The sequence below is a fragment of the Sus scrofa genome, chromosome 3, assembly GCF_000003025.6.
Source record: "Sus scrofa isolate TJ Tabasco breed Duroc chromosome 3, Sscrofa11.1, whole genome shotgun sequence".
In the NCBI taxonomy this organism is placed as follows: Eukaryota; Metazoa; Chordata; class Mammalia; order Artiodactyla; family Suidae; genus Sus; species Sus scrofa.
This window is the reverse complement of record NC_010445.4, coordinates 23,742,342-23,765,662: the sequence shown is the minus strand read 5'-3', so window position 1 is coordinate 23,765,662 and position 23,321 is coordinate 23,742,342.

The following is a 23,321-nucleotide window of genomic DNA, read 5'->3' as shown; positions in this document are numbered from 1 at the left end:
TTTTTCTGGAGAATTTGAAGGAACTCTTTCTCAGTCTTTGTCTACTAAATGATTGTTTTCCACCTGCAGCGGGGAAGTTGCTGAAAATCCAGGTAGCATTAAAAGCCTCAAGCGATGTTGTAGAAGAAGATCACGGTGGCTGAAAGGGGAGAGGATCAGAATCTGGGGTGGAAGGGACTCAAAGCTCATTTGCTGGCACATGTGAAAGCAATGCAGGAAGGAAGGATGCACTTATCTTATGCTCCTCCCAATTTTCTTTGAGAAACAGAAGCCCCAAAGTAACGGAATCACCTGATGCTTGAAAAAGTCCTGATACCCAGGCCACACCCTCAGCCAGTTAAATCGGAATCTCTGGGGGTGAGAGCCAGGCATCAATATATATATATATATATATATATATATATATATATATATATATATATATATATATATTTTGGTCTTTTTAAGAGCCATACCCGGGGCATTATGGAGGTTCCCAGGCTAGGGGTCAAACAGGAGTTGTGGCTGCTGGCTTACACCACAGTCACTATAACACACACAATCCAAGCTCTATGACCAACACCATAGCTCACGGCAATGCCAGATCCTTAACCTACTGAGCGAGGCCAGGGATCGAACCTGCATCCTCATGGATACTAGTCAGATTCATTTCTGCAGAGCCACGATGGAAACTCCCAGGCATCGGTATTTTGTTTAAAGCTCCTAGCTTATTTTAGTGTGTAGCCACTGTGGAGGACCTGGGGATTTGCTTCTCTGGAAACAGAGGCTTTGGAGATTCATTCTTGATGTTATTTTTATATTTTTATTTTTTGTTTTTCATATTTATTTGCTTATTTTATTTATTTATTTTTCAGAGGCATATGGAAGTTGCAGGCTAGGGGTCAAATCGGAGCTGCTGCTGCCGGCCTACACCACAGCTCACGGCAATGCCAGATCCTTAACCCACTGAGTGAGGCCAGGGATCAAACCCACATCCTCACGGATACTCATCAGGTTCGTTTCTGCTGAGCTACAACGGGAGCTCCATATTTTTAATTTTTTTTGGCTTCACTCGCAGCATGCAGGAGCTCCCAGGCCAGGGATAAAACTTATGCCACAGCAGTGACAATGCTGGTTCCTTATCACTTGTGCCACCAGGGAACTCCAGACTAATTGCTGTTCCCTCTGGTATCGATATGCTGACAACCGGACACGTTGGAAGCCTAGTCTTGTGATCCTGTAAGCATTTTTAGAGTTGTTAATTAATTCAGGGCACTCAAGTATCATTTATCTTTGAATCTATCGTTTGGCATCCGGTGGCCTCACATAGCAAATGCTAATCTGAGAGTCTGGATGAAGTCCAGAGTCCAACTGTATCCTTATCAGTATATGGGTTGATGATCAGAGAGTGCTTTGAGAGTCACCCCATGACACATTTAGCAAAAATGTCACTTGAAATGAATTTTGTACTTGCAAGTAATTTTCTGTGACCTGATTAATATTTTACTGTTACAATATACAGAATTATAGTTCAAGGGATATTCGTCTCTGCCTTGCCATTTTTGAAAGATGGCCTGCGACTCCTTAATATAGTTGTATGAGGTAGATTATTGTAGAAAGTTTAGTAGATCTATTCCGCACCCTAAATGCAGTGGTTAAACTCATTGTTACAGGGAGGTCCTTGGGCAAGAGAACCAACATCCAATCTCTTCTATTTATAGGAGATAAGGTATTTCATGTAGTAATATTAGGAATTGATTGCCTCGTTTATTCATGTAGCTCCTATTAAAAAACGGCAATGAAGTTCACACTTTCCATACAGAATAAACAATGACAATGAAATTTTAGTATATTATAGAGAAAGGATCACTCTGTCCATTTGATCAATGAAGCAGCTTGCACGCTTTTGTCAGCAAACATGCGTGGAGCACCTACTCGGTGTCAGCACTGAGTTGGGAGCTGAGATTTAAAAAAATGTCCTTAAGGGAGTTCCCATTGTGGCGCAGCAGAAATGAATCCGATTAGTAATCATGAGATTCCAGGTTTGATCCCTAGCCTTGCTTGGTGGGTTAAGGATCTGGTGTTGCCATGGGCTGTGGTGTAGGTCGCAGAGTCGGTTCAGATCTGGCGTTGCTGTGGCTGTGGTGTAGGCTGGCGGCTGTAGCTCCGATTGGACTCCTAGCCTGGAGACCTCCATATGCCATGACTACGGCCCTAAATAGCAGGAAAAAAAAAAAAAAAAAAAAGACACGCTGTTTTTTTGCCTTTGAGAGGTCATGTGGGTGAGACAAACGGGAAAGTCCAGTACAATAAGCCAAGTCCAGGGTTGATAAGAGCACGTAGTGCAAGAGGAGCACAGACTTGGCCCTCCGCAGCATGGCACTGCACTGACTCCAAGCGGTAGGGTAGCACTGTTTTTTTAGCCCCATCCAAATTCCCGCTGCTTGCTACACACTCTGGATTAAAAAGATACATTTTCCCAATGATCAGATTCTGCCAATTTATTTACTGAACTACAGTGTCATCAGTGAATGCTTTATAGGAAACCTAAATAAATCCATCACTAAAAAAAGGTCTTCTACATCAGTCTGCTATATATACAAGTGTGTTTTAAAATATTATATAGGCAAGCTTTTCTTTTTCTTGTCTTTTGTCTGGAAGCCTCACAATAGATACTTTCCAAATTATACTTGCAGCAAAAGTTTAGGAAGTGACTTTTCACAGAGTAAACAATATACTTTTAATTCCAGCAAAGAAGCAGATCCAAAATGAGCTGCTTCAGGATGAAAATTGACAAAAATAACCTCAAGCCTTTGCCTTTTAAATAACGAAAACATTCTTAGTATTTAATAATATGTAGTTAATCATTAAAATCAATTTTAAAACTTTTTTTTTTTTTTTTGTCTTTTTAGGGCTGCGCCGCACCCATGGCATATGGAAATTCCTAGGCTAGGGGTCTAATTGGAGCTGTAGCCGCCGGCCTACGCCAGAGCCACAGCAACTCGGAATCCGAGCTGCATCTGTGACCTACACCCCAGCTCACGGCAATGCCGGATCCTGAACCCACTGAGCAAGGCCAGGGATCGAACCCACAACCTCATGGTTCCTAGTCGGATTCATTAACCACTGTGCCACGACGGGAACTCCTAAAACTGTTTTTTAAAAACAATGATTTTCATAGAGATTTACTACAGCAACAGCCTGGAAATCCTTAGGCAAGAATCTCTCCTGCTTTTTTAATGACTTCTGCTTCATGTTAGGATGAAATCAGTGGTTTTATTCAGTGTTAAAGATTAAGTTACCTAGACTAGAAATGAGCTAGTCTTATGTATTATACTTGGTACTGGTGGATTTTGTTCTTTCAAAGTATCAGTTCTATAGGATCCTGCTGATTTTGCTGTGGTTATGAAATGCTCATTGTAAATTTCTTTATCAGTGTTTTACATGTTCTTGCTCTATCAGGCGATCCACGTAGCACAGAGGCTTGAAAAGGAAAAAAAACTACTACCCTCATCCTGAGTGGCTCATGTACCCTATAGCATACCAGAAAAGCTAGAAATAATTAGCAGTTAGAACACTCCATGTACTCAGAGCCTCAAATTTTGCACTTTGGTGATAAATGATTTACCCTTCTCCCAATCACTGTCTATTTGGGGACAAAGGATTAAAAATATATACAAAATATTACAGCTGTTATATGAACTGTGGACAACATATAAGTAGTTAGAATGAATATTGGAATAAGCAGTCTTTAACAAGATTCTTATTTATTTATTTATTTTTGGCCGCACTTGTGGCATATGGAAGTTCCTGGGCAAGGGATCGAATCTGAGCTTCAGCTACTGACCTACACCACAGCTGCAGCAACCAGATCCTTAACCCACTATGCCACTAGGAACTCCAACAAGGTTCTTATAGTAAGTCCATTTGCGAGCTATAATGAACACAAGCACTTGTAGCATTCTAAATTATTAAGAGTTTTTGGGGAGTTCCCTTTGTGGCTCAGTGGTTAACAAACCTGATTAAGATCCATGAAGATACCGGTTTGATCCCTGGCCTCGATCAGTGGGTTAGGGATCTGGTGTTGCCATGAGCTGTGGTGTAGGTCACAGACTCAGCTCAGATCTGGCATTGCTGTGGTTGTGGTATAGGCTGGCAGCTGTAGCTCCGATTTGACCCCTAGCCTGGGAACCTCCATGTGCCTCAGGTGCAGCCCTAAAATAGACCAAAAAAAAAAAAAAAGAGTTTTTTGGCCCCAAATATTATGATTGTAGCTAAATCAGTTTGTTTGTTTGTTTTTGGCTGCACCCATGGCATACAGAAGTTCCCAGGCCAGGAAGCAAACCCACACTGCAGTTGTGGTCGGTGCCACAGTTTTGGCCAGCACCATGGTTGGGGCCACAGTGGATCCTTAAGCTGCTGCACCACAAGGGAACTTCCTAAATCACTTTATTAATAGTATGTCAGAAATGGCGCTATGATGTGAAATTTTGTGTAGGAATTCTATCTGGAATTTCATAGGATCACAATAATATATATCTGCTGTTTTGCCACAGAGTTATCAAAGATGTGTTGCTTTCTTCCCCATAGCTCATTTCTCTTCCTCTGTAAATAAGGCCATAATGTTTCATGGCAAAGGGACAGCCTGAGAACGAGATTATGTCCAAAGGAGGAGATAGTCAACATTAGGGTTTGGGGATTTTATTTTTTTGAGAAATATTACGCTTTTACTTTTTTTTCCATTTAGTCATTACAGTTCAAAACATTAACAATAGCCCCCAACCTCTGGCAAAAAAAAAAAAAAAAAAAAAAGGAATATTGGGAGATAAATCCTTACATTTCTGTGTCAACAATGTGATCTGTCAAGATTTTTTTTTTTTTTTTTTAGGGCTGCACCCTCAGCACATGGCAGTTCCCAGGCTAGGCACTGAATTGGAGCTGCAGCTGCCAGCCTATGCCACAGCCACAGCAACACTGGCTCTTTAACCCACTGAACGAGGCCAGGGATCAAACCCGAATCCTCATGGATACTAGTTGAGTTCATTTCCTCTGAGCCACGACGGGAACTCCTGTCAAGCTATTTTTGTTCTTGAGATTTGTTATAGGCGATTGCCTTTCCTGGAGAGTTTCCGAATTCACTTCTACGAAGAGCATATGGCTTTCTTCTTTAAAAATGAGGGCTGGAGTTCCTTTCGCAGCTCAGTGGTTAACGAACCTGACTAGGATCCCTGAGGATGAGGGTTCGATCTCAGGCCTCACTCAGTGGGTTAAGGATTTGACATTGCTGTGGCTGTGGTGTGGGCCAGCAGCTACAACTCTGATTCAACCCCGAGCCTGGGAACCTCCACATGCCTTGGGTGCGGCCCTAAAATAGCCAAAAAAAAAAAGAGGGTTTCATTTTTTGTTTCTTTATTTTGGCTATGCCCATGGCATGCAGAAGTTCCGGGGCCGGAGACCAAACCCAAACCACAGCAGTGACCCAAGCCCCTGCAATGACAGTTCTGAATCCTTGACCTGCTGAGCTATCAGAGAATTCCAAATACAAGGGGCTTTTTTTTGTTTGGTTTTTTTTTTTTGGCTTTTGTCTTTTTAGGGCTGCACCCGGGGCATATGGAGGTTCCCAGGCAAGGGGTCTAATCAGAGCTGTTGCTGCCAGCCTACACCGCAGTTCACGGCAACCTTAACTTAACCCACTGAGCGAGGCCAGGGATCGAACACGCAACCTCATGGTTCTTAGATGGATTTGTTTCCACTGCACCACGACGGGAACTCCCCAAACATGAGGGTTTTTTTAATCTTCTGATAAATTTATATTATAAATACAATTTTTCTCTTGAGGAGGTTTTTAATTTAGATCTAGGTGAAAATCTCGGCTCCAAACTTATTAGCTGTGGAACGCTGGGCAATTTAATTAAACTGACTGAGCCTTCGTGTCTTCTTCAGGGTTACTGTGAAAATCAATGGCAATAACAGAAAAATGTCAAACAGGGCCAGGCATGTAGAAGGCCTGTTGTACGTGTTATGCCATCATTATTCTTACAAGGGGCTCATCAGGCTGACCCCAGAAAAGAGAAATTTCTTCCTGAGGTAGCAGCAGCTTATGTGCACTCAGATTTTCCAGGCCCTGATTCAAAGGAGACTCTATGGCCACTGAAACCATACTGCGGTATCTTTGGCATTTTCCATCCTGGGCTCTTCTTTCTCTGCACGTGTGCGCACCAAAACCGATTTTGGTGGCAACTTTGACCAGATCTGTCTATTTTTTTCCTTTTCTTTTTTGGCTGCCTCATGGAACATGGAGTTCCCAGGCCAGGGATCAGATCCGAGCTGCAGTTACAACCTATGCCACAGCTGCAGTGCTGCTGGATCCTTTAATCCACAGTGCTGGGCTGGGGATCGAACCTGCGTCCAGGCCTTATGGAGAGGCCACCATTGTGTCACAGTGGGAACGCCAAGATTTGTCTATTTTTTACTAATGACCATAAACATATTTCGCCGATCTCATCATAGGGCCGCGCCCACAGCCTATGGAGGTTCCCAGGCTCGGGTTCAAATCAGAGCTACAGCTGCCGGCCTACACCACAGCCACAGCAACGCAGGATCCAAGCTGCATCTGCAACCTACACCACAGCTCCCGGCTATGCTGGATCCCCAACCCGCTGAGCGAGGTCAGGGATCAAACTCGCAGCCTCATGGTTCCTAGGCATATTTGTTTCCACTATGCCACAATGGGAACTCCAAAATGTATATGTTTTTGAGCTTAGATTGACAGCAGAAAAGGAAGACTGGAAAGGAGGCAGACTTTGCTTTAGTTTAGAGACGTGGAAAAGCCTCGAAGCGGCAGGATTGGAGGTGAGGGGTTGATGGTTTATGCGGCCCCCCGTACCTCATAGAGCTGAATTTACAAATGGTTGAGCAACTGTAAGCTGAGACAAGAAAATGAGGGAAAATACACTAGGCAGTAATATTTTAGAATATAATAACCTGCGGGTAGATATTTTTCTTCTGAAAGTAGAGCCGCACTGTGAGAGAAAACTGGATGCAAATTATTTTTTCCTTAAGTAGTGGTTCTTATTAGATAATAAAATTAAACATGTTTATTGTTTCTTTGCTCCTACTAGAATGTAAGCTTTTTTTTTTTTTTTTTTTTGTCTTTTTGTCTTTTTGCCTTTTCTAGGGCCGCTCCCGCGGCATATGGAGGTTCCCAGGCTAGGGGTCCAATCAGAGCTGTAGCCACCGGCCTACACCAGAGCCAGAGCAACGCGGGATCCGAGCCACATCTGTGACCTACACCACAGCTCACGGCAAGAGCAACGCGGGATCCGAGCCACATCTGTGACCTACACCACAGCTCACGGCAATGCCGGATCCTTAACCCACTGAGCAAGGGCAGGGATCGAACCTGCAACTTTGTGGTTCCTAGTCAGATTCGTTAACCACTTCACCATGACGGGAACTCCTAGAATGTAAGCTTTATTGATGATAAGGGTCATTGTTGGCTTATTTACATCATAAGCGCCTAAAACAGTAAGTGTACAATAAATATTTGAGTGCATGAAATTATAAGCAGAGCTTACATATATTTTTCTTCCACAGAGTCATTTAAAAATGTTGTGGAGTTTCCCTTGGGGTGCAAAGAAACCCGTATCCATGAGGATGCGGGTTTGATCCCCAGCCTCGTTCCAGGGGGTTAAGGATCCAGCGTTGCCGTGAGCTGCGGTGTAGGTCGAAGATGCCGTTTGGATCCTGTGTTGTTGTGGCTGTGGTGTAGGCCGGCAGCTGTAGCTCTGATGTGAACCCTAGCCTGGGAACCTCCATATGCTGCGGGTGTGGCCCCGAAAAGCAAAAACAAAAACAAAAAGGTATGTCTGGAATTGACATTCTGAAAGCATAAAGTCCCAAGTGGTCACTAGGTTCATCCATAGATCCCAGGAGAGGGACTGTGATGCAGGAGAGAAGAAATTCTCTAAACCACGGGCATCTCACCCGAAAATGAGAGGACACAGAGCAGAAAGACCAAGGAAGTTTTGAAGCGCATCAAGTGATTCAGTGAAGCAGCAGGGAAATGAAAATGGTCCCGGCTTCGGTAATAACATGGGAAGCCTGAAAGCACTGGGGGTTAGACCACAACGTGGTAGTCAGCAAACTTTCTTAATCATTTAAAAGTTCATTCCCCCGCCTTCCCTTGAACTTCTGGCCCTAAGGCTTTCTCTCTGCAGCGTTGTCTGCCCTGCTCACATGAGGCTTTGCCTCTGCAGATTATCACAGGTGTTCCCCATGCTGCCTCTCACGACGGAAAAAAGAGAAAAAGACAGTTCTGTCTTAGAGAATGAAATCTCTCAGAGAGACCCCCTGCCAGCTGGAATCCAATTTCTTGATGTTTCTGGAGCTGGAATCTGTTATAACTAGAGAACGCCAAAGAATAACGGGCTCCTGCTGTTAAACAGGCAGATTAAAAAGCACACAGGTGCCTCAGCTGAGCAGAAACCAATCTTTTCATAAAAGATTGGGCTTTGGACACATATTGTAGTAATTCCTTAAATTAGCAGCTTATGGTCATGGCTCATAGGGTTTCTTTCCTTTAAAGTTCTGGATGAGGCCACTTCCTTTCTTTGTGTTTGAGAAGTATGTGATTCAGGCTGTTGTGAAATGGTATTTGGGTTTCCCTTTCCTTGTTGGCATCTCACACCCGTTTTTGGGCCAGTTCTCCCATCTGATCCGTCTTGTGCTTCCAATCAGTAAACAGTCAAAGGTGGTGAGAGAAGCATCATGCTTCTGCACACCTACAACAGCAATTTCAAAAGTACAGTCATGACCTTGTCTTCTCATTCTTGAAATCTGTGCTCAGCTGTTTCAAAGCCTCTGTGTCCTTGTGAGTTGTGGCCAATTAGAAATCACGGAATCCAGAGTGCCAGCTGTGGAGCAGTGGGTTCATGATCTGGCTTGTCTCCGTGGTGTTGCCGGTCCAATTCCCCACCCAGGGCAGTGGGTTACAGATCCAGGGCTGCTGTAGCTGTGGGCTGCAGATATAACTCAGATTTGATCCCTGGCCCAGGAGCTTCCATGTGCTGCAGGTGCAGCCCAGAAAGAAAGAAAGAAAGAGAGAAAGAGAGAAAGCGACAAAAAGCCAGCAAGCAAGCAGACAGGCAGGCAGGCAGGAAGAAATGAATCACTGAATCCTTTCCCTATAGTGATCAGAGGCAGCATATTTATGGTGATTTGGACATAAGTGCCAACAGCAAAAGTACACTATTTAGGCCACTTTGGCTGCAAGCAACAGAAAACCAGTGCAGGCTAGCCCAGTAAACTGGAAAGTCAGGCAGAGCTGGATCTGGGTAAGCAGTCCTCATGTGAAGTCAGAACCCTGTCTCTCTGTCCCTGACTTTTCCTCTGTGTTGAGTGTAAATTTTACCAGCTGGCAGCAAGATCCTAACAGCTTAACATGCTAGAGGAAATGTGTACATTTGTCCCAGGAGCACAGTAAAAGTCCCCAGGTGGATCCTAAAAGGCTTTGTATGAGTCACACGTCCGTTCCTGAGGCAGGGGTTGTAGCCCGAGGCTGGAGTACTCTGACCAGGTCTGACCTTGGGCACAGGAGCACTGGGGTCAGTCTGCACTGAGTCTTCAGGACTGTGACTGTGGAAGAGGGGAAAGGATTTTTCTTAAAGGATGGAATGCTAGGAAGCCAAAATACCATGTGCACCCAGACATGAGGTATTCCGTAGCTAGTTGGGGTAGAGCAGAAGTGAAACCACATCCCGACAGCATTCTTGGTTCCTCTGTTACTTCAAGAGGCTATAGTCTATGTGTCGGGCAGTCCAGTTGATGACCCAGGCCTTTGTGGGTGACATAGAGCCCAGAAAGTAGCAGCAGAAGAGCGAAGAATGGGGAAGTCATAATTCGTCAATTCTTGGACTGAGTAGGACTCAAGGTGAGGGGTGGTTTTTGGTGCAGTAGCTGGACAAGGTAGTCATACCTAGCAAATGTGATCCAGTCCAGAGCACCAAGGACATTCCTAGCTATGGCCTTTAGAGGAGGAGGGAGAGATGCTTGGAGGTCTTGCCCATGATTCTCAACAAAGGTCTTTTAGTTACCATCTACTTAACCTTCAGAATATTCCTGGGGGAGCCTTCTCCAGACTCCACCTCCCAAGAGTAGGCCAGGCAGCCTAGCCATGGCCGCCTATCTAATGCTTTGTTTTTTCCATCTCAGCACTTTTTCTTCTTATGTGATCACATGTAAATCAACCTTATTTATGATTACTTGATTAAGATCAATCTCCAGGATTGGGAGGTAAGCCCCATGAAGTCAGAAACTCTATCAGTTTTGCTACCAATGGATAATCAGTCCTTTACTCAATGCCTAACACATTAATAACACGTGCCTATTTTTTTTAGATGAGTGAATTATATATAGGTTCTCGTAATAACAACTGTTTTAATATGAAAATGTAATAAACCATCTCCTTTTGGAGTTCCTGTTGTGGCTCAGCAGAAACAAATCTGACTAGCATCCATGAGGATGCAGGTTCAATCTGTGGCCTCACTCAGTGGGTTAAGGATTGGGTGTTTCCATGAGCTGTGGTGTAGGTTGCAAAGGTGGCTCAGATCCAGCATTGCTGTGGCTGTGGTGTAGGCCAGCAGCTACAGCTCCAATTCATCCCCTAGCCTGGGAATGTCCGCATGCCATGCATGCGGCCCCGACCCCCTCAAAAAAAAAAAAAATTCTCTTCTTGTATCACGTAGTTTGACCTTTCCACTTATCTCCTCAATTGGCTGAATTAACAATGTGCTGTTTGAGATAGCCCAAGTTACCAAAAAGAAGCTGCGGACAAAATAATCAGCCCTCAAATAATTAGGAGGCTCCTTTTACAGTGTATAATTTAGATCTACCAAATATATTGGAGAACCATAAGCATCTTTGGGCTTAATTGAAGTCCTTGGCAGGAAATGAGGCTGAGTCACTTCTCAATGTTTAACCCTGGTTTGATCTTTTAACCTCAAACTGCGTTGAATGAAAGTAAATTTAGTAGTAAAAATGAATGCTCAACACCTACTACTTTGTTTGAAACCCATTGCAGAGTAATTTCAAGACTGAAGTGTTATAAGTATGTAGATACACAAGATACACATGCATATGCATCACACCCACCTCCAGCTCTGTCCTCCTGTGCCCTGCGTGTGGTCCTTCGTGGTGGCCATAGCACTTGTCCCCAGGCATTGTTATCAAGGGTTCACATGTCAGCCTCCTCTTGTATAACTAACTGGAAGGAAGGGATTAGTCACTTATTCAGTTATTTGAAAGAATAAAAATTATTTGACAAAATTTACTTTTGACATTTTAAAGGGGTTCAATAGATACCAACAACTTTTCTGAAACTTTTTGTTGTATAGCTTTGAATTAATAAGAAAAGAAGCCACTGGAGAAACTAACTGTGTTTTAAATCTTTTTTTTTTTCCTCCCAGTACAAGTTTAGATCTTCATGATGCTATGTTTGATTTGATTTGCCTGGTCCCACTGGGCATTGCAGGGATTCAGATTCTGGTTTGGAGCCCATTCTCCATCAGGGACAAGACATACTACACAGGGGCTCTCTAAGGGTGATGCCAGACATCGTGGGAGTTGAAAAAAAAAGCTCCAGTTGTTTGTTCTTATAGAGTTTACATTAAACCAGAGGGCCAAAAAAAAAAAAAAAAAGCTCTTTATAATCTTTAACTTGTTAATAAAACAAACAAACAAAAACTCCAGCACATTTTAGGGATTTTTTTTTTTTTTTGTCTTTTGTTGTTGTTGTTGCTGCTATTTCTTGGGCCGCTCCCGTGGCATATGGAGGTTCCCAGGCTAGGGGTTGAATCGGAGCTGTAGTCACCAGCCTACACCAGAGCCACAGCAACGTGGGATCCGAGCCGCGTCTGCAACCTACACCACAGCTCACGGCAACGCCGGATCGATAACCCACTGAGCAAGGGCAGGGACCGAACCCACAACCTCATGGTTCCTAGTCGGATTCGTTAACCGCTGCACCACGACGGGAACTCCACATTTTAGGGATTTTTGACTCCATAATAAGAAAGTTAAATATGAATTAAGTTGGCTGTTTCCAAGTGGTCTTATAGCCTGAACATATCCTGCCATTCTTCACCCTTGAATTGCTATGTGAGTTGCCTTGGGTTTCCCAGAGCCCCCCTGACTCTGTGCCTGCTACTCCCTTTTATTTCTTTAAAGCCTTATATTGCTTCTTTGACTGATTTTATTAAGTGAGCCATCGTTTTTTTTTTCTTTTCATTAAGTAATACTGCATCACTATCATCTGTAGATTCCCTGTGATTAATAGTGGGTCAGACTTGAGAAATTCAGGGACCAAGATAAGATTTCTGCTGCTCACTGTCTTAGTTGCAGAACTTTTGGTTGTGAAGACACAGGAATTCAACTTCAGCTATCTTAAAGAGAGGTTTCTTGTAAGGATGCAGTAGGCAAATTCATAGGCATGAGGGACAGGAAATAAAACAGGCCCAGAGTGGGAGAGGCAGAGTCAAAGGTGGTCTTTTCTGTGTCCATCATCTTTATTTGATTGCTCCCTCTCTCTCTCTCCTCCCCCCGCCCCACTCACTGAGCACTAGACCTTTCAGCTCAATCACTCACTTTTATCTGACTGACTTAGACTCTGTGTGCCTGTGCACATTCTCTTACCTAGGAGTAATAATTGATCCAGCAGTGAGACATTGGTACAAACTGGGATGACAGAAATGATTAATGGGAATAGAGGGACAAGATGGCAGAGCAGAAGGACCTTAAGCTCATCTCTTCTCAAGCAAACACCAAAATCACGACTGACTGCTGAATAACCATAGATTAAAAAGACACAACCTTCCCCAAAAAGATATTCTACACCCAAAGACACGAAGAAGTAATCACAAGACATTAGGAAGGGTGCTTTCATGATATAATCCAATCCCATACCCCTTAGGTGGGCAGACCACCAACTGGAGAATAAGTGTATCACAGAAGGTCTCCCACAGGAGTGAGAATTCTTAGCCCCACATTAGTCTCCCCAGCCTCAGGGCCTGGCAGTGGGAGGAGGAGGGCCCAGAGCATTTGGCTTTGAAGGCCAGCGGGGCTTGACTGCAGGAGTTCCACAGGCCTGGGGGAAACAGAGACTCCACTCTTGGAGGGTACACACAAGGCATGCAAGGTTTCAAGGGCACTAAGATTGAAGGCAACACAGTGATTGCATAGGTGCCAGGCTAGGCCTACCTGTGGATCTTGGAAAGTCTCCTGGGGAGGCAAAGTGTAGCTGTAGGTCTCTAGGGACAAGGACACTGGTGGCAAAGGTACTAGGGAGCTTTATCAGCTTAAGCTCTCTGAGCTTGGAGGTCATTTTGGTACCAAGACCAGGCCCCACCCAACAGCCTGTAGGCTCCAGTAAAGGGACACCTCCAGCCAAACAGCCAACAGGGCGGGAACACAGCTCTGCTCATCAGCAGACAGGTTTCCTAAAGACTTCCTGGGCCCACAAGTGCCTCCAGACACACCACTTGACATGGCCAAGATTTAGTTCTACCCACCAGTGGGCAAGCACTGGCCCCTCCCTCCAGGAAGGCTGCACAAGCCTCTAGTTCATTCTCACCCACCAGGGGGCAGACACCAGAAGTAAAAAAAAAAACAAAAAAACAAAAAAAAACTATGATCCTGCAGCCTGCAGAACTGAGTCTGCAAACACAGTTTGGAACTTATCCTGGGACCAGCTGGTTCCTGGCCCTTGGGTGATGAGAGGGAAATGTCCTGTTGTGATACACAGAACATCCCATACAGAAGGCCACTTCTCCAAGATTGAGAAACATAACTACACACATATAAAAATACAAATAGAAATAGCAGAGAAATATGTTCCAGATGGAGGAACAAGATAAAACCCAGAAGAACTAAGTGAAGTGGAGATAGGCAATCTACCCGAGAAAGAGTTCAGGGTAGTGCTCTTAAGGATGATCCAAGAACTTGAGAAAGGAATAGATGCACCAAGTGGGAAGTTACACAAAGTTTTTAACAAAGAATTAAAAGATATAAAGAACAACCACACAGAGTTGAAGAATACAACAACTGAGATGAAAAAATACACTAGAAGGAATCAGTAGAATAAATGAGGCAGAAGAACAGATAAGTGAGCTGGAAGACAGAATGGTGGAATTCACTGCACAAAAAGAAAAAGAAAAAAGAATGAAAAAATGAGGACAATTTAAGAGACCTCTGGTATAACATCAAATGCACCAACATTTTCATTATAAGGGATCTCAGAAGGAGAAGAGAGAAGAGAAAGGGCCTGAGAAAATATTTGAAGAGATAACTGAAAACTTTCCTAATGTGGGAAAGGAAACATTCACCCAAGTCCAGAAAATGCAGAGAATCCCTTGTGGGATTAACCCAAGGAGGAATACAGCAAGACACAGAGTAATAGGACTGACAGGAATGAAAGACAAAGAGTAAATATTAAAATCAATAAGGGAAAAGTAAAAAAATAATATATGAGGTAATGCCCATAAAGATATCAGCTCATTTTTCAGCAGAAATTTGTAGGCTAGAAAGGAGGGGCATGATATATTTAAAATTATGAAAGGGAAAAACCTACAACCAAGAATACTTTACCCAGCAAAGCTCTCATTCAGATTTGAGGAAGAAATCAAAACCTTTACAGACGAGCAAAAGCTAAGGGAATTCAGCACCTCCAAACCGGCTCCGCAACAACTACTAAAGGAATTTCTCTAGGTAGAAAAGAAAAAGCCACAATTAGAAATAAGAAAATTGCAAATGAGAAAGCTGACTGGTAAAGGCAAAGATAATATAAAAGTAGGAAATCACTCATTGATAAATATGATATCAAAACTAGCAAGCATGAGAAGAGTAGAGGACAAATGCAGAACACTGAAAATACATTTGAAATTAAGAGACCAGCAAGCAGAAACAATTCTGTACACATATAGTTTGATATATCAAAATATAAGGGGAACCACAAATCAAATAACTATAATGGTCTCACACATAAAAAAGAAAAAGCAAGCCAAACATAACACTAAAGATGGTCAGCAAATCTAAATCCATCTATACTATACACAGAAAATCCTAAATGCATGACCAAAAAACTACTAAAACTCATTAATGATTTGACAAATCTGCAAGATACAAAATTAATATTCAGAAATATGTTGAGTTTCTATATACTAACAATGAACTATCAGAAAGAGAAACTAAGAAAACAACCTCATTTACCATTGCATCAAAAAGAGTAAAACACCTGGGGATAAATTTAACTAGAGAGGTAACACACCTATACTAGGAAAACTTAAGACACTGTTGAAACAAATTAAAGATAACATAAATAGATGGAAAGATATACTATGATCACAAATTAGAAGAATTAATATTGTTAAAATGACCGTACTGCACAAGGCAATATACAGATTCACCGCAATCACTATCAAAATACAAATGGTACTTTTAACTGAATTAAAACAAATAATTGTAAAATGTGTATGGAAAGACAAAGACCCCTAATAATCAAAACAATCTTAAGAAAGAAGAACAAAGCTAAAGATATTATGCTTCCTGACTTCAGACTATACTACAAAGCTACAGTAATCAAACAATGTTACTAGCATAAGAATGTCTAGACACAAAGATCAATGAAACACAATAGAGATCCCAGAAATGAACCCACACTTATATGGGCAATTAATATTTGACAAAGGAGTCAAGCATATACAATGAGGAAAAGACAGCCTCTTCAGTAGATGGTGCTGGGAAAACTAGATGGCTATACGCAAAAAAATCAAACTGGAATACTTTTTTACACCACATGCAAAAATAAACCCGAAATGGAAGAAAGACTTAAATGTAAGACCCCAAACCATAAAAATTCTTAAAGAAAACAAGGGCAAAGCACTCTTTGACATCAGCCTTAGCAATATATATATATTTTCTGTCCCCCAAAACAAGGGAGCAAAAGCAAAAATAAATAAATTGAACTGCAACGAACTAAAATGCTTTTGCACAATGAAGGAAACTACTGATAAAGGAAAAGGCCAAGCACCAAAAATAGAGAAAATGGTTGCAAATGATACATCCAATAAAGGTCTAATATCTAAAATATACAAAGAACAAAGGGTGGGAAAAAAATGTAATTGTAGTGTATACATGTAAGGATAACTTGATCCCCTTGCTGTACAGTGGGAAAAAAAAATACAAAGAACTCATACAACTCAACATCAAAAAACAAACAACGTAGTTAAAAATAGGCAGAAGACCTGAATGGACTTTTTTTCAAAGATGACATACCGCTGGCCAACAGGCACATGAAAAGATGATCAACATCATTAATCAACATCACAAATCACAACTCAAATGAGATATTACCTCACACTTGTTAAAATGGTTATTATCAAAAAGACAATAAATAGGGAGTTCCCTTTGTGGCTCAGTGGTTAATGAACCTGACTAGGATCCACGAGGATGCAGGTTTGATCCCTGGCCTCACTCAGTGAGTTAAGAATCTGGCATTGCCATGAGCTGTGGTGTAGGTCTCAGATGCAGCTTGGATCTGGTATTGCTGTGGCTGTGCTGTAGGCTGGCAGCTGTAGCTGTGATTCGACCCCTAGCCTGGAAACTTCATATGCCACAGATGTGGCCCTAAAAAGCAAAATAAAACAAAACAAAAAACCACAACAAAAGACAACAAATAACAAGTGTTGACAAGGATGTGGATAAAAGGGAACCCTTGTGTGCTATTTGGTGGGAATGTGAATGGGTACAGCCACTATGGAAAATGTTATGGAGATTCCTCAAAAAGTTAAAAATAGACTCAACATGTGATCCAGCAAATTCACTCGTGTATTTATCCAAAGAAAATGAAAACACTAATTAGAAAAGATATATGCAGGAGGACGGGATTAAGATGGTGGAATTGAAGGACTGGAGCTCAACTTCTCTCCTAAAAACAACAAAATTCACAACTAAAGACTGAGCACTCTTCACCAAAATGGACCAGAAACCTTAAAAAAGATACCCTACTCCAGAAGAAAAAGAGGAGGCCACATCAAGAGGTAGGAGGGGCAATTTCGTGATATAAGCAACCCCATACCTCCTGGGTGGGAAGCTCCACAGACTAGAAACTAACTGGTTCACAGAGAATCACCTATAGGAGTGAGAGTTCTGAGCCCCACATCAAACCCTCACGTGTGGGGATCTGGCACAGGGAGAAAGAGCCCCGGAGCTTCTGGCATTGAAGGCCAGTGGGGCTTGTGCGCAGGAGCTCCATGGGACTGGGGGAAACAGAGACCCCACTCTTAAAAGGCGCACACAGACTTTCACGTGCACTGGGTCCCAGAGTAAAGCAAAGTCTCCAAGGGAATCTGGGTCAAACCTGACCGCAGTTCTTGGAAGACATCCTGGGAAAACAGGGGTGAATGTGGCTTGTTGTGAGGGAAGGACACTGAAAGCAAAGCTCTCGGGAATATTCAGCAGCTGCCTTTCTCCGGAGGTGGCCATTTTGGGAAAATCTGGCCCCACCCATCAGCCAGCTGCTGAGAAGCCCCACAACAATCCAGGTGGGATCACAGCCCCACCCCTCAGTAAACGGGCTACCTAAAGACCCCTCAGGCACACAGGTGCCTCTAATCCCATCCAGAGACTAAGCCCCACCCACCAGAGGGATTAGAATCAGCTCCTCCTACCAGGGGCAGGCATCTGCCCCTCCCATCAGGAAGCCTACACCAAGCCCCCATACTGACTTCAGCCACAGGGGGGCAGACATCAGAGAGAGGCTACAACTCTATTATCTGTAAGAAGGTCACCACACCAAAAACCTTTAAAAATGAAGACAGAGGGCTATAACTCAGATGAGGGAGAAAGGAAAAACCCCAGAAAAACAGCTAAAACATGAGGAGATTCTCAGCCTTCAGGAAAAAGACTTTAGACTGTTGATGCTGAAGATGATGCAAGACATTGGAAATAAACTGGAGGCAAGGATGGATAACTTACAGGAAACACTGACCCAAGAGATACAAGATATCAAACTTAAACAAGAAGAGATGCAAAATATAATAACTGAAATAAAAAATTCACTAGAAGCAGCTAACAGCAGAATACAGGAGGCAGGAGAACGAATAAGCGAGGTGGAGGACAGATTAGTGGAAATTACGGATGCAGAACAGAAAAGAGAAAAAAGATTGAAAACAAATGAAGAGAGTCTCAGAGAACTCTGGGACAACGTGAAACGCACCGTATTATAGAGGTGCCAGAAGGAGAAGAGAGAGAGAAGAGAGAGAGAAGAGAGAGAGAGAGAGAAAAAATATTCCAAGAGATAATAGCCGAAAACTTCCCTAACATGGGGAAGGAATCACTCACTCAAATCCAGGAAGCACGAGTACCATATAAAATAAACCCAAGGGGGAACACCCCGAGACACATACTAATCAAACTGACCAAAATTAAAGACAAAGAGAACATCTTGAAATCAGCTAGGGAAAAGAAACAAATAACATACAAGGGAACCCCGATAAGGCTATCGGCAGATTTTTCAACAGAAACTCTGCAGGCCAGAAGGGAGTGGCATGATATACTCAACGTGATGAAAGGAAAAAACCTCCAACCAAGATTACTCTACCCAGTAAGGCTCTTGTTCAGATTTGAAGGAGAAATCAAAACCTTCACAGATAAGCAAAAGCTGAGAGAATTCAGCAACACTAAACCAGCCTTACAACAAATACTACAGGAACTTCTATAGGCAGAAAAGAACAAGAGAAGAAGGAAAGGAAAAAGAGCACAAAAACAAATCCAAAGTAATTAATAAAATGGCAATAAGAACATACATATCAATAATTACCTTAAATGTGAACGGACTAAACGCCCCAACCAAAAGACATAGACTGGCTGAATGGATACAACAACAAGACCCATATATATGCTGTCTTCAAGAGACCCACTTCACTTCTAGGGATATATACAAATTGAAAGTGAGAGGATGGAAGAAAATATTTCATGCAAATGGGGATCAAAAGAAAGCTGGAGTAGCAATACTCATATCAGACAAAATAGACTTTAAAATGAAGAATGGAATTCCCGTCGTGGCGCAGTGGTTAACGAATCCGACTAGGAACCATGAGGTTGCGGGTTCGGTCCCTGCCCTTGCTCAGTGGGTTAACGATCTGGCGTTGCTGTGAGCTGTGGTGTAGATCGCAGACGCAGCTCGGATCCCGCGTTGCTGTGGCTCTGGCATAGGCCGGTGGCTGCAGCTCCGATTCGACCCCTAGCCTGGGAACCTCCATATGCCGCGGGAGCGGCCCAAAGAAATAGCAAAAAGACAAAAAAATAAAAATTAAAAAAAAATAAATAAAATTAATAAAATGAAGAATATTTTAAGGGACAAAGAAGGACATTACATAATGATCAAAGGGTCAATTCAAGAAGATGATATAACAATTTTAAATATCTCCACACCCAACACAGGTTCACCACCATATATAAGGCAACTGCTAACAACCTTTAAAGGAGAAATCAACAATAAGACAATCATAGTGGGGGACTTTTAATTTAACACCCCACTTACAGCAATGGACAGATCAACCAGACAGCAAATCAATAAGGAAACACAGGCCCTGAATGAAGCATTAAACCAGAAGGACTTAATAGATATTTATAGGACATTTCATCCAAAAGCAACAGAATACACATTCTTCTCACGTGCACATGGAACATTCCTTAAGATTGATCATATCCTGGGCTACAAATCCAACCTCAGTAACTTTAAGAAAATTGAAATCATATTAAGCATCTTTTCCGACCACAACGCTATATGACTGGAAATCAACAACAAGGAAAAAACTGCAAAAAACACAAACACGTGGAGACTCAACAACATGCTACTAAACAACCAATGGATCACTGAAAAAATCAAAGAGGAAATTAAAAAATACCTAGCAGCAAATGACAACGAAGATACAACACTCCAAAACCTATGGGATGCAGCAAAAGCTGTTCTAAGAAGAAAGTTTATAGCAATACAAGCCCACCTCAGGAAACAAGAAAAAGCCCAAATAAATATCTAAAGCATGGAGTTCCCATCATGGCGCAGTTAACGAATCTGACTAGGAACCATGAGGTTGCAGGTTCGGTCCCTGCCCTTGCTCAGTGGGTTAATGATCCGGCATTGCCGTGAGCTGTGGTGTAGGTTGCAGACACGGCTCGGATCCCGCATTGCTATGGCTCTGGTGTAGGCCGGTGGCTACAGCTCCGATTCAACCCCTAGCCTGGGAACCTCCATATGCCACGGGAGCAGCCCAAGAAATAGCAATAAAGACAAAATAAATAAATAAATAAATAAAGCAGCTTTACATCTAAAGCAGCTCGAGAGAGAAGAACAGACAAGACTTAAAGTTAGTAGAAGGAAAGAAATCATAAAGATCAGAGCAGAAATCAATGAAATAGAAACAAAGAAAACCATAGAAAAGATCAATGAAATGAAAAGCTGGTTCTTTGAAAAGATCAACAAAATTGATAAACCCCTAGACAGACTTATCAAGAAAAAAAGAGAGAGGAAGATTATCAGCTGATTTCTCTACAGAAACACTACAGGCCAGGAGGGAATGGCAAGAGATATTTAAAGTGCTAAAAGGAAAAAAATATGCAACCTAGAATACTATATCCAGCAAGAATATCATTTAAAATCGAAGGGGAAATAAAAATGTTTTCCAACAAACAAAAACTAAAAGAATACAGCAACACAAAACCCAAGCTAAAAGAAATACTGAAAGGGCTTCTCTAAACCAAAAAGAAAGGAAGGAAAGGGAAGAAAAAAGAAAAAAAAAAAAAAAAAAAAAGAAGAGGGAGAACTAGGACTGAGGAAACCGCAATCAGAGAGCAGTCACTCAAATAAGCCAGCATACAGATTTAATCATGAACATGCTTCAAACAAAATAAAATTAAAAAGAAAAAAAAAGAGTCATCAAAATCATAAAATGTGGGCAAGGGATGTTAGGAAATAAATAACCCTTTTTGTTTGTTTGTTTGTATGTTTCTCTTCTTAATTTTAATATAGTAATGAAGTGTTTGAACCTACAGGACCATCATGCTAAAACACACAGTTATAGGAAGGGGTTAGCATACTTAAAAAACAGGACAGCCACAAGCCAAAACCAAATATTGCATTCGCAAAAAATGAAAAAAAAAAAACAAAAAAAACCAAAATACTCAAGCAGATAATAACCAGAGACCAACCAACCAACAAAAAAAAAAAAAAAAAAAAAAAAAAAAAAAAAAAAAAAAAAAAGAAAGGAAGAATGGAGAACCATAGAATCAACTGGAACACGAGGTTCAAAATGGCAATAAATAATCACCTATCAATTATCACCTTAAATGCCAATGGACTGAATGCCCCAATCAAAAGACACAGAGTGGCTGAGTGGATAAAAAGGCAAAAACCTTCAATATGCTGCCTACAAGAAACTCACCTGAGGACAAAGGATACATATAGATTGCAAGTGAAAGGGTGGGGAAAAATATTTCAAGCCAATAGACATGACAGAAAAGCAGGAGTTGCAACACTCATATCAGACAAAATAGACTTTAAAACAAAAGACATAAAGAAAGACAAAGAAGGACACTACTTAATGATTAAAGGATCCATCCAAGGAGAGGATGTTACTATCGTCAATATATATGCCCCAAATACAGGAGCACCCAGATACATACAACAAATATTAACAGACATAAAGGGAGATATTGATGGGAATACAATCATAGTAGGAGACCTTAATACCCCCCTCACATCAATGGACAGATCCTCTAGACAGAAAACCAATAAAGCAACAGAGATCCTAAAGGAAACAATAGAAAAGTTAGACTTAATTGATATCTTCAGGATACTACATCCAAAAAAATCAGAATACACATTCTTCTCAAATGCTCATGGAACATTCTCAAGAATCAACCACATATTGGGACACAAAGCGAATCTCAATAAATTTAGGAGCATAGAAATTATCTCAAGTATCTTCTCTGACCACAATGCCATGAAATTAGAAATCAACCATGGGAAAAGGAAAGAGAAAAAACCTACTTCATGGAGACTAAACAACATGCTACTAAAAAACCAATGGGTCAATGAGGAAATCAAGAAGGAAATTAAAAAATACCTTGAAACAAATGATAATGAAGACACAACCTCTCAAAATCTATGGGATGCTACAAAAGCAGTGCTCAGAGGGAAATTTATAGCAATACAGGCCTTTCTCAAAAAAGAAGAAAGATCCCAAATTGACAACTTAACCCTCCACCTAAACGAATTAGAAAAAGAACAAAAAAGACCCAAAGTCAGCAGAAGGAAGGAAATTATAAAGATCAAAGAAGAAATCAATAAAATAGAGATTCAAAAAACAATAGAGAAAATTAATAAAACCAAGAGCTGGTTCTTTGAAAAGGTGAACAAAATTGACAAACCCCTGGCCAGACTCACTAAAAAGAGGAGAGAAAGAACCCAAATCACCAAAATTATAAATGAAAAAGGAGAAATCACAACGGATACAGCAGAAATACAAAAAAAAAACATAAGAGAATACTATGAACAACTATATGGCAACAAGTTTGACGATCTGGAAGAAATGGACAATTTTCTAGAATCTTACAGCCTGCCAAAACTGAATCAAGAAGAAACAGATCAACTGAACAGACCGATCACTAGAAATGAAATTGAAGATGTCATAAAAACACTCCCTACAAATAAAAGTCCAGGACCAGATGGCTTCACAGGCAAATTCTATCAAACATATAAAGAGGAATTGGTGCCCATCCTCCTTAAACTCTTTCAAAAGGTTGAAGAAGAAGGAATACTCCCAAAGACATTCTATGAGGCCACCATCACCCTAATTCCAAAACCAGACAGAGATTCCACATAAAAGAAAACTATCGCCCAATATCATTGAGGAATATAGATGCAAAAATTCTCAACAAAATCTTAGCCAACCGAATCCAACAACATATCAAAAAAATTATACACCATGACCATGTAGGGTTCATCCCAAGTTCACAAGGATGGTTCAACATACACAAATCAATCAACATCATATACCACATTAACAAAAAAAAAAAAAAGTCAAAAATCATATGATCATCTCAATAGACAAAAAAAGCATTTAACAAAGTCCAACATCCATTCATGATCAAAACCCTCGCCAAAGTGGGTATAGAGGGAACATTCCTGAATATGATCAAAGCCATTTATGATAAACCCACAGCAAATATAATACTCAATGGGGAAAAACTGAAAGCCTTCTCACTCAAATCTGGAACAAGACAGGGAT